Source organism: Pistacia vera, unplaced genomic scaffold (assembly GCF_008641045.1).
Source record: "Pistacia vera cultivar Batoury unplaced genomic scaffold, PisVer_v2 Contig4, whole genome shotgun sequence".
NCBI lineage: Eukaryota > Viridiplantae > Streptophyta > Magnoliopsida > Sapindales > Anacardiaceae > Pistacia > Pistacia vera.
This window is the reverse complement of record NW_022196223.1, coordinates 340421-353354: the sequence shown is the minus strand read 5'-3', so window position 1 is coordinate 353354 and position 12934 is coordinate 340421.

Here is a 12934-nt window from a genome sequence, read left to right as displayed (position 1 = left end):
GGGTTGTTTAATTTTAATTTGTCAGATGGTACTTTGACTTATCAATTCTAATATGTTGATCGCTGATTAAGTTGAATGAATATAATAACTTCTTGTATCAGAAATTTGACAGCTGAATATAATAAAAATGGGAGGGCAGTAGCAGTATATGACACGACCCGCCTCAACCCTCCTTACCCCATAAGCTCCGGGCGCACCTATGAGACTCGGGCGGCCGAGACGTGCCGTGTGGGAATCTAAAAACCTGTATTCTAAATACGTTTTTCATAAAAAACATTCGCTTGGATTCGTTTTGAAAGCATAAACACATAAGATATATATATGTATACATTTGAAAATCTGAAAGCTAACTTGTACGTTCATAAAATCCAAAAACGGATGGTATCAGATATTCATATCTTTTATAATCAACACAGGGGATACAAAGGATTACAACATAATTCGGATAGCGATAACAAGCATGATATTTTTACACCATGAGGAATCGATGACGTAAGGGCCCAACCTCAAAGGAATCACTCCTCAGCACGACTCTTCCTGTGAACCTGGGGAAAGGGGGTCTAAAAAAGGGGTAGCTGAAATACTCAGTGAGTGGGGGATTGGGGGAGTTTGCAAAACTCTTCAACAATAGTCATGGTATGCAATAGTTCTTATGAAATTCAGAAAACAACATGATTCTATGAACGTGTTATGAAGTAACTAAATCATTCCTGTATGCATGTATAACTCGTTTTCTAAAATTGTTCTAAGTCTACTGTAATCTCATCATTCAAGCTGAAACAAATTCTGAATTATAGCTCATCATTGAATGCTTAAAGTTCTTTTTTCTGGAAACTTAAAACATAACTATAAGTGCTTATGCTTCTGGGAACAATATTTCCTGCAAGGCATGCTGCACCATCTATGTCATCCCTCAAGAATGCATATGATCATGAAAATAATAACTCTACTAGTCATGCTGCAACATCCAAACCATCATTCATGAACACTCATGGTTCACAAAACAAAATCTGGTAACTAAATTTATAACTGCTGTGATGATATAAAATTGAAAACTGATTTTTCTGAAACTATGCACTGATAACTGATTTTGGAATACTGTAAACTATAAGCTGATATCTTATTTTTAAAACTGTGGCTAATATTGAGGCTCTCTTAACATTCTTAAACTCATTTTGAGGCTATCGCTCGTAGCAGATACTAAAACTGAATGTGATTTTTGAACATTCTAAAACTGATTCTGATGTTATAACAGAAAACTCTCACCGCAACTAGTACCCTCGGGAAATCTGTCTTACCTGGTGGGCGTCCCACACACAGGCAGAGCAAGGGATGTACCTGTCATACCCGGCAAGATCTGTCATCGCGCGGGCAGAGCCACTGAAACTGTCATACCTGGCGGACCACTCAACGCCCAGGCAGAGCCAATAAAATCTGTCATACCCGCAAGATCTATCATCGCACGGGCAGAGCCACTGAAACTGTCTTACCTGGCGGACCACTCAACGCCCAGGGCAGAGCCATAAAATCTGTCATACGCATGCGCAGAGCCAAATCGAAACTGTCATACCCGGCGGGATCCTGCATCGCTCGGGCAGAGCCAAAAATCTGTATCTCTGGGGATGGGTACTTTGTAGGTGGTTTTAGCACCATAACACTCATGCATAATCTCAAGTAACATGTAAGTCAAGAGCATATTTCAACAATCTCATCGCATAATCTCAAGTAACATATATAAGTCAAGAACATACCACATATGTGCTTAAAATCATGCATATATGACAAAATATTCAAAAATCACATCCAGGGGTGAACTGAAAATTTCCAAACATGTTTTAAAACTGACAGTTTAACCCAGATAAAAATTACTTTCAACATCACATTACCATAGCATATGTCCGACACTAACCACATTTCATTAAAAGCAATCATGCCAAAACGTATGATTCCATGCAAAATGGGGTAGAATGCAAGTTTTAAAACTTACTTTCAAAACTGACGAATGCACCCCTTCTCTTTTCTTTTTTACCAAGAAACCATTTACCACATCACGAACCTCAACCCGTATACAATTCAACCAATTCTCTACTCTTAACAGCAACATTTTATTCTATAGCATGAACACATATAAATTCTATATACCAAACTTCATCAAAACATTAAAATTAAATCACAAGTTAACATGCAAGCATGGATTTAAGGATTTGGAAGAAGATTTGGTTTAATCCACTCACCAAATCAGCTGTAATTTCAATGGGGCATTCAAGACAAAATATGTTGATCCATAATATTTTCAAGTCATTTCAAGTCAATAACTATTTAAAACACAATTTTCTTTCAACTCATTTAAATCTGCCAACTGTTTCCAGAATTGAGGTTACTGACTTGTAAAATTCATAACAATTCACCCTTAATCTAAACCTCATGAAACTCTCCAGAATTAAACTAGGCACATATGGATTCACCAGAATTTAAAATCACTCAATTTGGATAAGTATAAGTGCATTATTTCAGTTCTGAAAAATGCATGCTCTACAGAAAACATGAAATTCCAGAATTTCATAGCAGAATTCAAATTCATTAAAAATCCAATACTTCGAATTTTGGGTGAAATCAATTTTCAACCAATCTCTAATAAGTCTAAAACAAATATCTGAAATTTAGCTTCATTTGCAAACCCGAAACATATATAAAATTTTCGGAAGTTCGGACTGTCAGAATTTCACAGCATAACTTTTTATAACAAAAAACATACCTTTATAACTCTTGGTTCTTTAGGATCAACATATATGCTCTACCCGTATAAAATTGTTGCATTAAAACTCCAATTTCAGTTAACCACAATAGTCAGTCACCATATACAACATACAACTTCCAATTTTCTTTTCTATTCGCAAACATTTGTATATCATAAAATGCACACATGCATGCCAAGTTCAGCAAGCTTCAAATTCAGCTCAAAACTCATCAAAAGCAAAAATGGCCAACTATATTTAACATGCAAACATAAATCAAAATTTTTTAAGAAACTTTCATTTGATCCACTCACAAATTCAGCTCAGCCGAAACTCCAATGGCAGTCAAACACCTCTCTTCCGTACCTCACCCAAACTCAGATCAAACACTCATTCTTAAAGCAAAGAAGAACACTTAAAGAAATTGCTTCCTAACCCCATGCATGCACTTTCCGAACCCAGATTTTGAGTGATCTGCTTCAAATTCCCTCCCTATTTTTGCTGTACTTCACTCTCACTCCTTCTCTCTCACTTTACCTCTCGGTCTCCACTCTTACTCTACCTCTCGGCAGCTCTCTTCTTCCTTACTCTCCTTTCTTTTCCTTCTCTCTTTTCTTCTCTTCTCCTCGTTTTTTTTTTTTTTTTTTTTTTTTTTCTTGCTCTGCCATCGTTTTTCTCTCCTCTGCTCACGTCTTCTTCTTCTTCATTTTTTTATTTTTTAGTCTTTCTAATTATGCTTCTACCCCTAGATTACAGGTAATCCCGCTAAACCCTACCCATCAGCTTTTCTTTCAAATAAACCTCCAGATTTTGCCCCTTGTAACATGAAACCCAGCAGCTTCCTTTTCTTGCAATTTCATTCCCAATAAGCTTTTAAAAACTAACAGAAATCCCCTTCCATAAAAATAAAATCACACAAAATATGTAATATGTATTAGGATTAAAAACGGGGTTTCACAACTTTCCCCCCTTAATGGAAATTTCGTCCTCGAATTTACTTGCCAAACTAAAAAGTATGGATAATGAGTCCTCTTATATTCTCACATTTGCGTATTACTCTTCAATTGCATGCTCATTCCGTGGCACTCTAATACAAGGATATTCTTATACTGGCCACTTATGGTCTATGATCTAAAACCTTAATCGACCACCCTTTATACATCAAACCCTCTCTTAACTTTGAATTTCAAGCTCTCTCTCATACTTGTTGTTCCATTATTACTCTTATTATTGTCTCTATCTTCAATTACCTTCAATTTCCCTTCGATAAACTCTTCACATAAAATCGTCTCTCATGCAATGCTTATTATCTTAGAAACTTTTCGTTCAGTTCTTCTTCATCAACACTAACATGAGCATGTATTCTTTATAAGGTTATGGGCCCACTACACTCCTGCTGAGCCACTCTGATCGACTCATCCAAAACATAGCTCATCCATAATTAAAACTTATGCCTGAAACCCATGACTTGGGGTGATGTAATAGGTCCTTCTATCATCTCATCTCATCTGTATGCTCATTTTTCTTCCTTATACTTTAGGAGCTACGAATTCTATCACAGGACTCATGTGAGGTTGGCCACGTCGACTCATGCAGATGCAATTAAAATCTCTTTCTTAAAACAACAGCACTCCATGCAAAAAAATTTCCTTCTTTCCAAAAATGCAAAAACCTTTATGCATGCATCATGAAAACGTCCGAGAATCTAAAACCTTGCTCTGATACCAATTGACACGACCCGCCTCAACCCTCCTTACCCCATAAGCTCCGGGCGCACCTATGAGACTCGGGCGCCGAGACGTGCCGTGTGGGAATCTAAAAACCTGTATTCTAAATACGTTTTTCATAAAAACATTCGCTTGGATTCGTTTTGAAAGCATAACCACATAGATATTATATATGTATCATTTGAAAATCTGAAAGCTAACTTGTACGTTCATAAATCCAAAAACGGATGGTATCAGATATTCATATCTTTTATAATCAACACAGGGGATAAACATAGGATAAAACAAATTCGTTAGCGATAACACAGATATTTTTACACACATGATGAATCGATGACGTAAGGGCCCAACCTCAAAAGGAATCACTCCTCAGCACGACTCTTCCTGTGAACCTGGGGAAAGGGTCTAAAAAGGGGTGAGCTGAAATACTCATGGAGTGGGGGATTGGGGAGAGTTTGCAAAACATCTTCAACAATATCATGGTATGCATATTTCTTATGAAATTCAGAAAACAACATGATTCTATGAACGTTTATGAAGTAACTAAATCATTCCTGTATGCATGTATAACTCGTTTCTAAAATTGTTCTAAGTACTGTAATCTCATCATTCAAGCTGAAAACAATTCTGAATTATAGCTCATCATTGAATGCTTAAAGTTCTTTTTCTGGAAACTTAAAACATACCTTAAGTGCTTATGCTTCTGGGACACAATATTTCCTGCAAGGCATGCTGCAACCATCTATGTCATCCCTCAAGAATGCATATGATCATGAAAAATATAACTCTACTAGTCATGCTGCAAACATCCAAACCATCATTCAATGAACACTCATGGTTCACAAACAAAATCTGGTAACTAAATTTATAACTGCTGTGATGATATAAATTGAAAACTGATTTTTCTGAAACTATGCACTGATAACTGATTTTGGAATACTGTAAACTATAGCTGATATCTTATTTTAAAACTGTGGCTAATATTGAAGGCTCTCTTAACATTCTTAAAACTCATTTTGAGGCTATCGCTCGTAGCAGATACTAAAAACTGAATGTGATTTTTGAACATTCTAAAACTGATTCTGATGTTATAACAGAAAACTCTCACCGCAACTAGTACCCTCGGGAAATCTGTCTTACCTGGTGGCGTCCACACACACAGAGCAAGGGATGTACCTGTCATACCCGGCAAGATCTGTCATCGCGCGGCAGAGCCACTGAAACTGTCATACCTGGCGGACCACTCAACGCCCAGGCAGAGCCAATAAAATCTGTCATAACCCGCAAGATCTATCATCGCACGGCAGAGCCACTGAAACTGTCTTACCTGGCGGACCACTCAACGCCCAGGCAGAGCCAATAAATCTGTCATACGCATGCGCAGAGCCAAAATCTGAACTGTCATACCGGCGGGATCCTGCATCGCTCGGCAGAGCCAAAATCTGTATCTCTGGGGATGGGTACTTTGTAGGGTGGTTTTAGCACCATACAATCTCATGCATAATCTCAAGTAACATGTAAGTCAAGAGCATATTTCAACAATCTCATGCATAATCTCAAGTAACATATATAGTCAGAACATACCACATATGTGCTTATAAATCATGCATATATGACAAAATATTCAAAAATCACATCCAGGGGTGAAACTGAAAATTTCCAAACATGTTTTAAAACTGACAGTTTAACCCAGATTAAAAATTACTTTCAACATCACATTACCATAGCATATGTCCGACACTAACACCTTTCATATAAAACATCATGCCAAAACGTATGAAATTCCATGCAAAATGGGGGTAGAATGCAAGTTTTAAAACTTACTTTCAAAACTGACGAATGCACCCTTCTCTTTTCTTTTTTACCAAGAAACCTTTACCACATCACGAACCTCAACCCGTATACAATTCAACCAATTCTCTACTCTTAACAGCAATTTTATTTCATAGCATGAACACATATAAATTCTATATACCAAACTTCATCAAAACATTTAAATTAAATCACAATTTAACATGCAAGCATGGATTTAAGGATTTGGAAGAAGATTTGGTTTAATCCACCACCAAATCAAGCTGTAATTTCAATGGGGCATTCAAGACAAAATATGTTGATCCAGTAATATTTTCAGTCATTTCAGAGTCAATAACTATTTAAAACACAATTTTCTTTCAACTCATTTAAATCGCCAACTTTTCCAGAATTGAGGTTACTGACTTGTAAATTCAAACAATTCAGCCCTTAATCTAAACCTCATGAAACTCTCCAGAATTAAACTAGGCACATATAGGATTCACAGAATTTAAAATCACTCAATTTGGATAAGTATAAGTGCATTATTTCAGTTCTGAAAAATGCATGCTCTACAGAAAACATGAAATTCCAGAATTTCTAGCAAATTCAAAATTCATTAAAAAATCCATACTTCGAATTTTGGGGTGAAATCATTTTCAACCAATCTCTAATAAGTCTAAAACAAAATACGGAAATTTAGCTTCATTTGCAAACCCAAACATTATAAAATTTTCGAAGTTCGGACTGTCAGAATTTCACAGCATAACTTTTTTAACAAAAAACATACCTTTATAACTCTTGTTCTTTAGGATCAACATATATGCTCTACCCGTTAAAATTGTTGCATTAAACACTCCATTTCAGTTAACCACAATAGTCAGTCACCATATACAACATCCAACTTCCCATAATTTCTTTTCTATTCGCAAACATTATGTATATGCATAAAATGCACACATGCATGCCAAGTTCAGCAAGCTTCAATTCAGCTCAAAACTCATCAAAAGCAAATGGCCACTATATTTAACATGCAAACATAAATCTAAAATTTTTTTAAGAAAACTTTCATTTGATCCACTCACAAATTCAGCTCAGCCGAAACTCCAATGCAGTCAAACACTCTCTCTTCCGTACCTACACCCAAAAACTCAAGATCAAACACTCATTCTAAAGCAAGAAGAAACACTTAAAGAAATTGCTTCCTAACCCCATGCATGCACTTTCCGAACCCAGATTTTGGAGTGATCTGCTTCAAATTCCCTCCCTATTTTTGCTGTACTTCCACTCTCACTCCTTCTCTCTCACTTTACCTCTCGGTCTCCACTCTTACTCTACCTCTCGGCAGCTCTTCTTCTTCCTTACTCTCCTTTCTTTTCCTTCTCTCTTTTCTTCTCTTCTCCTCTCGTTTTTTTTTTTTTTTTTTTTTTTTTTCTGCTCTGCCATCGTTTTCTTCCTCTGCTCACGTCTTCTTCTTCTTCATTTTTTTTATATTTTAGTCTTTCTAAATTTATGCTTCTACCCCTAGATTACAGGTAATCCCGCTAAACCCCTACCACATCAGCTTTTCTTTCAAATAAACCTCCAGATTTTGCCCCTTGTAACATGCAAACCCAGCACTTCCTTTTCTTGCAATTTCATTCCCATAAAGCTTTTAAAAACTACAGAAATCCCCTTCCTAAAAATAAAATCACACAAAATATGTAATATGTATTAGGATTAAAAACGGGGTTTCACAGTATATATAATATGCTACTTAACTTGTTTCTCTATCAAGTTTGTTCATCCTCCGTTGGAAGGAGGTTTAGTGACAGTCAGTAATGTGCAGTGAGATGAGTTTAACTCTATTGATACAACAAAAATCAAATCATACACCTAAAATATCTGTTGCAGGCATATGATGAGCTTATTTCTATGGAATCCAATATCAGAGTGTCTGAATAATTTTATTAAATGTGTTTCCCACATTTGGCGTTGGAGCAAAGTCCAAAAGATTTGATTCCTAGATACCTATTTTCTTTAAAGCATTAATATATTATTATCTGAATATTAAATTCTTTATTTTATCACAAATACTCTCCCCCCATTTGATGTCGAGGGCATACTGGATTGGTTCCTACCGATGCTTTAGGGCGTAAATTGACGGAAGGTCATCCTAGCATCAGCAGGGTACAGAACTGCATCCTAGATTGTTACTCTACTACCTTAAGTTTGAGGGGATTTTTGTATTATTATATTTGACTTAAGCCCACAGACAGGTAGGGCTTCCTAGTTGGGTCTCCCTTGTTAGAAGGTTTTTTTGTCGACATCACCAAGTTAGTAGGTCATCATTCCTATTGAACTAAATATGTTTACTATTTCAGACATAATAGAATAAACTCTTCTCACCAAAACAACTATTTCTATGAACTTTAGCTTGGTTTTATTTCTGGTTTGGGAATCTTTATTACTAACATTTGCAGCTATAATTTTTTTTTCTGCAAATTATGATGGACATATATCATATCAGAAAATTTTTGAGGAAAACAAAGGACCCTGTGCTGGAAATTTCATGTTAAACTTTGATCTTGATGAATATTTTGGTCCTAGTTACAGTTTCTTGCAGTAACCAAGCGATTGAGTTCCGATTCGGCATTTGCATACTTCTATTTTAAAGTTCTTTAATTATCTAAAGATAATTACCATATACTCTTAATTAAGCCCAACTAGCTAACTAGCATGAAGGATTAGAGCTCAGTAATATGCATAACATATGGAGCTTAAATTTAATTTGCTTGTCCTTGTTGTTTCAGGCTTCTTGTGTTTTATATCCATCTTTTCTAAGCATCCACAGTTAAAGAATGAATTCCTTTCTTCTTCTCCACTAAACCATCACTTTTTCTTTTCCTTCTAAGCCAAAAAAAAAATGAGTGGTTCTGGGCCGCGCTCAAAAAGTCATCACAGTATTTTGTCCACAAATATTTCCACCTCTCTTATCAAACTCTCAATTATTTCGATTATCTCTCATTAGTTTCTTACCAACTCCCTCAAACTCTACTTTTGCTTTCTTAGTGTTAGGTAAGCACAATACTGGAAATTTACTTCTTTCTAAATCTGTTTTTTGAATTTTTATTTTCATATTTACATTTTGGTATGCTTATCAGCATCTTCAATCTTCATACAATTAATATAACTTAGATATATATATATATATGGATATAGATACCTGTTAACTGGATCTTGCCCCATTTTACACTTCTGTTGTGAGAGGATAATATTGCAGAACATATGCACCATCAATATATTTATTTTAACTTTTTAACTGGACTTATGTTCATAAATAACTTAATAAATCGCATTTTTCATGAGTAGATAATAATTAAATCCTATTACAAATTAAATGATAGGAAAAAATGTTAAATATATTGGGTATCCTACATTCTTTATTTCTTCAAAACTCTGATCCAACACTCCACCCGCTTCTCTCCCAAACCCTTGATTACTCGCAGGAAGTAATCACTTTCTCCTACAACCCTCTCAATCTCTCTAGCTACTCTCAATTACGTCTCTATTCTTTGGCGCTCTTACCAACTCCCTCAATTTCCATTGCTCTTCCTTTCTCAGTATTAAGGTAACCAGAATACTGCAAGTTTACTTACTTTACTTCTTTTAATTTGATGCATTATTTCATATTTCACATTTTTGATGAATGTTATCAGCATCTTTATGCCGTTTTATAATTTTATTTTTAATTTAAACCTCGATACCAATCTATTTATATGTTTGTGGGAGGATGGTTTTTGCAAAACTAGATGGGTTAATGTCTAATTAATTAAACAGATTATGTTTTTCATGAATATTTAATTGAACATGATTCTTCATCCGAGCATAACATTTAAGCACTATTGACCTGAAAAACACTCAAAAACATCCACGATCCCATAAAGGCAATTGTGAAAATATTAAGCAACTTTACTAAATTAGAGCATAATTTCCCACAATTAATCCCCCAAAAACCACTAACTAAATGTGTATTTTCAAGCTCTTATCAAAGACCAACTGATACGACTTCGCTAACCAAATCTTCTTTTTTGGTAGAGATGATGATAAACCAAAATACTTGAAATGGTGTCAAGGGATAAACAAATTGATGACAAGTGTCATGTGATAGTCATCGTTGGCATGGGAGGAATTGGCAAAACAACACTTGCTCAGGAGGTGTACATCACGAAGTGGTGGAGGATTTCAACCTAAAGCATGGGTTTATGTTTCTAACGACTTTGATGTTTTGAGAATCTCAAAAGCAATTTTCGAGTCATTACTCGCTCCTCCTGCAATCTAACAAATTTAGATCCTGTCCAGGCTGAATTGAGAGAGCTTGTACGAGACAGAAAATTCTTACTTGTCCTAGATGACGTTTGGAGTGCGGATTAAGACAACCCATATATATTTTATATAATTATTAGTCTTTCTTTAATTGATAATAATTAGCACATCTACATGTTTTGATTTTAGTGGTTGGTTACTTTTTATTTCATAGCTTTACTGCCTTATCTATACTTTAAATCTAACAAGTGCTCACCCTACATCCTCCTTTTTACTTTGGAATTTAAGGCAACCATATCATCAAAGGTCTTGATTGGTGTAATGTAAACACCCAGTAATTCCTGTGTGCTTTAAATTTACTGCCTTGGTTCGAATTAACGTCTAAATTAACTTCTGAATTTTAACTACCGATGGATTTTTTTTTGGTTAAGATTGTAGGTCAAAATGTTTTTCATTACGTAGATTTATTACAAATTTCTTTATACTTCTGTTTATTGATCTATTGTCTTCATATTTACATTTTGATGTATATATGACGATGTTTAATGAATCATCCACGAAGATAATCAGGCTTTTGCTCTGTCTCATCCTTCTTTTGTGTGGATACAGTTGTACGAGAATTAATTTATGGCTCGGGACTTGTTTTAATTACCTTACATTGTTTCCTTTTTTTTTTTTTTTTTTTATGCAGGATTATGGAGTGATTAGGTGCGTGAATACTATGTTAATTGGAGGAAGGCAATATTAACGTCCAAAGTTCTGTGTGTTTTTTATTTTCGAGAATAAATCATAAACTCTTTTCTTTTTTTTTCGTGCACTTTCGATGGAATATCAGAGTGAAGATTTAACATATTACTCAACTTTCAGAGAAACTGTCATTGAACTCTCTTCTCTTCCATCAACTTTCTCAAATTCTTTTTCAGATTTTCTCAGCAACCAAACGGGTATTCTCATAAATTCTGAAAAGCATTGCTCCAATACTTTCTTATCGAAAATCTTAACGAGTGAAACACACGAAGGTAAGTCTCTGCACAAAACAGTACCAAACTCTAGAAATCACAGGTACAGAGGATGGGTATCCCTTGTGTTATAGGACATTAGCATTATCCAATCCAAGACCGGCAGCTGCAGGCCCCATGATTACTTTTTCTTTTCTTTTAAACAAAGAAAAAAAAAAAAAAAGATCGGTTCTGGGCCGCCCTCAAAGATTCAGTCAACGGGACTTTTTGTACAGATATTTCCACCTCTCTTATCAAACCCTCAATTATTTCTCTTATTCTCTCATCACGCTCTTACCAACTCTCTCTCATATCAAACTATACTCTTGTTTTCTCAGTGTTAAGGTAAGCACAATACTCTAGCGGCGCCTGCAGTCGACAATCATGTGAAGCTCCACTATAAGGTGTTATGGTACATACTAATTTTTATAATATCATTGTTGAAAAATGGCTTTTAGCAAAATCACATAGGGTAAAATGATAATGGAGAAAGGTTTAGGGACTTATATGTAATAGGCCAAGAAAAGGTTGTTTGTCCCACATTGATTAGGATTGAAAAGTGGGAAACTTTTGGGGCCTATATATAAGGACCTAAATCAATGTTAATTGTATCCCAAGTTGTAATTCCATTATACTTCTTTGTTTAGGGTTCTTTCTTTAAGGACCCTTTAGTTTGCAAGTTTTGTTGTATCTCCCCTTTGTTGGGGTATTTGTTGTATTGCCCAAAAGTTTGTAATATTGTTTGGAGATAGTGAGTTTTCTTTTGCAGCGCCCAGGACGTAGGTTTTAATACCGAACCTCGTTAATTCCTGGTATTCTTTATTTTTTGCATTTAATTTTGGCAATTTATTTATGCTTTCTACTTGTATTATATATTCAATAAGCTAGCGTTAGAGTTTATGTTTCCGTTGCATAACAATTGGTATCAGAGCCTAGGTTTAGGACAGTGAGTACTATTTGTATGGTTATATGCATGTCTAGGAAATTCTGTCAAAAAGACGATAAAAGTCTAAGGAGACTGGATTTTAGTGGGACCATTTGTGACCCCTCCATTGTTTCCTGGAATTTTCCTGGTGCGTATTTAATCATTTCAGCACTTACTACTACCTAGGGCTATTTGTTATTTGTTGGCTAATAATTTGTGAGCTTGGTTATTGGGAATTTTGTTTACCAAGCCATTGAGTAAGGCATAAATGGCATCACCGTCCGAGGATTCATCGTTCGAGGCAGCAACCGTTTGCGGCACCACCATCCGCACCAGTAAAGATGATAACAGTTTCAAATGCAAAATTGATGTTGAAAATTTGATGGCCAAAATAATTTTGGCTTGTGGCAGAGTGAGGTAATGGATAGCTTGTATCAGCAGGATCTAGATATC